The sequence below is a fragment of the Theobroma cacao genome, chromosome 4 (genome assembly GCF_000208745.1).
Source record: "Theobroma cacao cultivar B97-61/B2 chromosome 4, Criollo_cocoa_genome_V2, whole genome shotgun sequence".
NCBI lineage: Eukaryota > Viridiplantae > Streptophyta > Magnoliopsida > Malvales > Malvaceae > Theobroma > Theobroma cacao.
This window is the reverse complement of record NC_030853.1, coordinates 13,150,976-13,157,592: the sequence shown is the minus strand read 5'-3', so window position 1 is coordinate 13,157,592 and position 6,617 is coordinate 13,150,976.

The following is a 6,617-nucleotide window of genomic DNA, read 5'->3' as shown; positions in this document are numbered from 1 at the left end:
TGTTGAATGCTAAAAGATTCAAGTTTAACGAAATGATGTTGGTTACGAGGCCTTATGATTATGATATAAGTGTTTATAAGGACTTAACTATGAAGGCTTCCTTGAGTCTCACGAGCTTGCTTGCCAAGCTCGTGCGTGTCAATCATGAACCCCCGGATGTGAGTCGTGACATACATATATATATGTATGTATGTATATATGTACGTATATTTATATATATATATATATATTAAGCTATACTAAACTATATCTTGCACTCGAGCATTTGGCTCATTGGTTGGTGCATAATCCCTCTGCTTAAAGAGCAGGGTTCGAATCCCCCCTCCCCAATTATTAAAAAAAAAAACTATATCTTTATATTTTCTGATACATATATTTTTTTCATGATACATATTTAGGGAAATACATATTTATAACAAACTAACCTTTTTATTTTATTATTATATTTTTTTTAACAAACAACCATTCACAAGAAAGGAATATTTAATTAATGCATGCTTCGTAAATATAACAAAAAAACCCAACCAAGCAATTGAATAAAAGCCCATGGAATGATACTTGCCTAGGCTCACAAGGATCCAAGAGAATGGGCTCAATAGGCTCTTTTCTCTTCCAGTAATGCTCGGTCCATAGAAATGGTCTCACCAAGACATGGGCCAAGTTGCCTATTCCCACAAGGTTTGGACCTCTCTTCCCCGCAAGGCCAAAACGGCGCTGTTTCTCACTCTTCCTTCTCAAACCCCAACTGTTTAAACCTTTGTTTCTCTTTCTCTTTTCATTTTTCTCTTACACTTTCTTTCTCTTCTTGGTGGATCTCTCTCCTCGCTCTCTAACCCTAGCTTGAAATCCCCATTATGAGATCACTGTTCACACCATCAAAGCCCCCTTTCCATTTTTGTTTCTCTCACAAACTTCTACCATAATTTTTATAAACCCTACGAATCCAAATAAAAATAAAAATAAAAAAATGTAATACCCCCAATTTTTTGTATGAACTATGTTAGATGACCCAAGCCAATTGATGAGCAAAATTGAATTTTTGGTATATATGTTTAAGAGCTTAAGGGTGTGCCTATGTCCATAGAGTAATGAATATGATATATGAGCATGTTAAGGCTCTAAATAATGTTGTGCATATGTTTGGCACATGATTGGTATAGTGCATTATTTGGCACCTTGATAAATATGATGCCTAATGCAAATATTATGTGACATAGAGCATAATGAGGATTTGAATCTAGGATATGAGTACATACTTGGATATTGAGCATTCTTGATAAGTTGAAATAAGAATGATAATTGAGGTACTTAAATTGCAAATCTTAAAGCCTGAATATGGCGAACTAAATGGTTTGAAGTCTAAGTGAGATTTTGACTTTTGATGATATATTTGGATATTTATATGTGAAGATTTCATGTTATATGAATGGTTTGAGGTTGTGGAAGAAATTTAGAATGAGTTTAAGCTTTAAAAAGGAGTAAAAGCGCAGGAGAAGTCGAATATACTGGTCCAGGATCAACTATAAGCCCCTTATAGTTGATCCTAGGAAGGAAAAATTGGTAAACATGCAAACATACTGGTCCATGATCAACTATAGAGCCTCCATAGTCAATCTTGTGAAGAAAAAGTCGAATACAAGTAGGCATATTGGTCTAGAATCAAGAATAGACCTTCCATATTCAATCTCATGAAGGGGAAAAAGGTAAAATCTACTAGTCCAGGGTCAACTACAGACTTTCCATAGTCGACCTTAAGCTGCCCAATCAGCCAAATCCAAGCTTAAAAGCCCCAAATCTGACTTTTCTTCATTTTCTCTCTTATTTCCTTCTTCTTCCACCATTTTCCCTTAATTTTACATCCTTCAAACCCATCAAATTTCATCAACAAATCTTGGATTCTAAGTGAGGAAGGAGGGAGTTTCACTTCCCAAAAAGCTTGGGTTGATTTTGGTTTTCTTTCTTTACCCATTTGAAACCCTGGGTCACAAATGAGCACTTGGAGTTATTTAGAGCAAATTTGGAGCTTGGGAAATGCTTCTAAAGGTAAGATTAAGAGTTGTTACTAATGGATTTTCAATTTAATCAATTGATAAGTTAGATTTGATTTGATCTAACTTTGATCAGAATTGCCCCTTAAGTTTGCTGAACAATTTAGAGCTAAGAATTGTGCAATCTAGCCCCTAAGGTATGGGTTTAGCTCATTATTGAAGGATTTGAGCTTATATGTTGGATTGTTAAGAATTTGGTTATTTTTATAAGAGTTGGCATTTTTTTAAAGCCAAGATTTAATTAGTTTTGTGATGTTTGATGTATCGTAAAAGGGAAACGAAGTAATTGGACTCGTTCGTGAGGTAATGGATGGTTGGAGGATAAAGATTGAAGCTTGGTTGTGGAGCACCTCCAATTTGTCACTATGAGTGGGGTTTACCTTTGAAAATGCTTGCAATGCATCACATATTGTTTAATGCACTACCGTGGCACTTGAATGATCTGTATATGCCTAAATGAGTATGCCTAAGCTAGTATATTATTAATATATGTCAATATATGTGTTTGTTTGTGACTGCTATTAGGAAGCATAAGCTATTAGACATCTAGGTGATGTATTATCTTAATGGCTGCTGGATATGTTATGACTAAGTTACCGTGATGGTTATACCATTATGTGGGAATATATTGCCCATTTGTCAATGAAATCTCGATGCATGATTTGATGTGAGAATACTCATGTATATGTGGCTATTAGGCCATGACTAATTTATAATAAGATCGTTGATGCATTTGTGACCAATGAGCCATGATTATTGAGTCCTAATTGCTTGAGTATGTGCACTGCCATGTATTTGGATAATTGATGCGAATTGTTCATGTATGTGAGGCTAAAAAGGGCCAATTAAATGATATGATATTATGATTTATGAATCATTAAGGCACTTAAAATTTGAACAAGCTTATAGATAATTGAAGCTAAGGATGTCAACGAGTAAGGTACCCACTAATTTTGAGGTACCCGAACCCGAACCCAATTAAATTATGGAATACCCGAACTCAATAATTACTCGAATATTTTTTAAATTTACTACCATAACTCGAACCCTAATTCATACTCACTACCCGAAAATTACCCAAACCCATTTAAAAAGCCGATTATGTAAAAAAATTATTAAAATACTCTTCATGGATACTCTATTACCCGAACTCAAATCCATACCCGTATCTATATATGATAATATTTTCATCCATATTTCATATAATTCACCAATAATTAAATTTATAAAAGCACATAAACAATAAAATTTAAATTTAAATAACCAAAAACAAATATCTCAAATATCAACTTAAATAATTAAAAACAAATATTCAAACAACTTAAACATTACAAGTTTAATTAACTATATGGGTTTGTCCATGAAATTAAAAACAATAACTATATTCTAAAATTATTCTAATCTTACCATTTCTTTTAGGTATATATTTTATAAGTTTATACACACAAAAGTATATATTATAAACAATAATTTTATAAGTTATAATTTGTGTAACATTAACACAAAATAGAAAGTAAACATGTTTATATTTAAAGTATATATACTAAAAGTATATATATATAATAGTAATTGTATTCTTTATAAATTAACACAATATATAAATATATGTATTAAAAGATATTACAAGTAAATTAATAATCATAGTTTTGTGACTTAATTTAATTAATAATATGGGTTTGTCTTTAATTACATAAAATTAAAAATATATATATTATTGGGTACCTAAGGGGTGGAACCTAAACCTTACCCAAACCCGATACAGGTAATAAAATTACTACCCAAACCCGATTATAGGGTACCTTAACCCTATATAACCTGGTCGGGTACCCATTGACATCCTTAATTAAAACTCGATAAATGTGATTTGTGATATGTTATGGACATACGAAAAGATAGAGACATGATGGTCTCATTGTTGATTGTGCTCTGTTCGAGGGATGAATTTTGGACGTTGACTTGACTTGACATTGAGTGATCCCATTACCCTATGACTATGTGCGTGTGCATGCAAGAATGGTGGTAAACAGGGGCTTTGGTCTACTCTGCCTGTGATTCCCACCTACAGCACTGTGATGCCACCCATCAGGAGATTACTCCAATCGATGATATGATTCTCTGCCAGCTGCTTCAGCACTACATGCATTTGATTTTTCACCCATTGCTTCGGCACATGCATGATTTGTGCTCTGCCAATGGCTTTGCCCTATGGGTGATTTGTTTCTCCACTGACTGGCCATCGTGTGTGATTTTACTATGTCGAGGGAGGACCACTCAAAGATTGTGATTTGATTTGTGTATGATATGACATAGCCTCGGATAGGCTCAAAAGAAAATGATTTGAAATTGTTATGATACCTTGGCAACTAGTTTGTGCCTTTGGATGTTTAATTTGATGCGATTTTGAGGATAAGCCTAATACAGTGTATACCAATGTGAATACTCCCTAGGGATGAATGATATGCTCCTGAGATAGGACATGTATGATTGAAATATGGTTGATATTTAATGAAACATTTCGAGCTAAGCAAATTATGGATACCGAATATTGTGACTATGCTCTGCTACTAGAGTGAGCCTTTGGAGCCTAGTTTGATGACAGCTTTAAAGTTAAGCCTTAATTTGATATGCTCTGATGTGGTGACATAAAGTTTAAAGAATTATGAATGTGATATGCCAATGAGTTATGATCCAACAAGGCATATTATGATGAGATGTACACGTGGGATGTTAGGATGATCCTCACACTTTTACCCTTAGAGATGTTTAATTATGCTTGATTGATGGCTAGGTATACATATATAAATATGTATATATGTATGTATGTATGTATGCATGTATGTGTGTGTGCACGTATATGTATGTATGCGAATTATTATGCTGTGTTAGCATCCCCCTCACTAAGTATTAGATGACTCACCCTTCTGTTGTACCATGTGTAGATAACTAAAGCGATGGGATTGTGTAGCTAGTGTCGTCGATGGACAGACACACATTTGGTATCTAGTAGGTTTCCCTCCCATTGGTCACTCCGCTAAGTCTGAATTATGTTAGCTTCCACTATTGGTACTAGTTTCCCAACCATGTATATTTAGGATCAATGTAGGCAGGATGATGCCATTTATATGTGTATAAAGGTTGTATGATACGAACCCGCTATGACGGCCAATGTATGGCCTTGTGAGGAATGTATTAAACATTGTGTATGAACTATGTGCTAGGGAAATATTGATGTGACTGAATTTATATATTATATGAATGTATAAGATTGGAAATCCTTAGCAATGTTAATATGTTTTGAAATTCTAAGGCTTGCGTGGGTTTTAGGGTTTAGGTCATGAGAAAAAACTTCCTTTAACAAAGCACTGTTTGCTCTAGCTTCATACCTCTTTTCTTGTTTCCTTTTCTCTCTTTTTTTTTTTTTTGCTTTATTTTTGTGATGATTCTTAATTGTGTGGTGCTCGACTAGTAGAAGAACTAAGGGCTCTTTTTTACTATTTTTGGGTTTTTTTATGATCTTGGGTATATACTGGTTGCTAAAAGAAGCTAGGGATTTTTTTTTCTCAGGTTTCTTTTACTTTCAAAACCAAAAAAAAAAAAATCTCCTCCACCTTCACTATGTCTCTCTCTTAGTTTTTATAGCTACAGGAAGAGAAGGTTATTGTCCAAATATCTCCATTGAAAATGGACAAAAGGCTTGCTCGCTATCTTGATAGTGTGTGATTTGGCCTTGTTCTCATTATTTTAGCTTCATCAGCTTTTCAATTGCATGTTTCTGTTGAACTTCCATTTTTGGGAGGGATTTAGAGGGTCTAAAAAAGTGTTTGGGCAAAGAGGGGCAGCTACTTAGTCAATTACCATGGCAAGCTACTGTAACTGCCACTTTCCTCTCTTTTTTTTCTTATTTTTTATTTAGAATTCATGGGTCTTAAAATTATGGGTTTATTTTACAATAGTTCAAGCCAGGCTTCAAAAGACATAAAAAAAGCCCAACTTTTAGTTAGGCTTAGAGGTACCTCATTACAAGAAAGCACAATAAAATGTAATGGAATCAAATCAAATAAAAGTAAAATAAAACAAATAAGAATAATTGCTTGGATAAAAATACAGTGTCCATAATTAGATTAGAGGAGATTCCACTCCTATTATGGCAAAGAGCTATGTTTGAAGCGATTGGAAACTGCTTAAGGAGGTTCATAAAGGACTATAAGGACACAAAGGAAAGGAATAGATTAGATTATGTCGTGATCTTGGTGGAAATTCCCAGTAAACTCAAAATTACTATTATTAATAAGATGATCGTGATAGGGGAGTGCTTTTGGATAAGAGTAACAATTACTAGGATAGTTGGATGCTAAGGAGAAAGCTCCAAAATTGATACATGCCAAGAAAAAAGGCAGAGTCTTCGTATAGGTCTCCTATGACATAGGCGAAGGAAATACTAATGAGGTTTCCAATGAGGGGAGTCTTGGCCGTGAACATGGAAGGGAGACAATCTAACCATACGAAGAGGAATGGGCAGAGGTGATGAGAACATGCCATGTGGTAGAACAAAGTAGACTAATGTCTTTT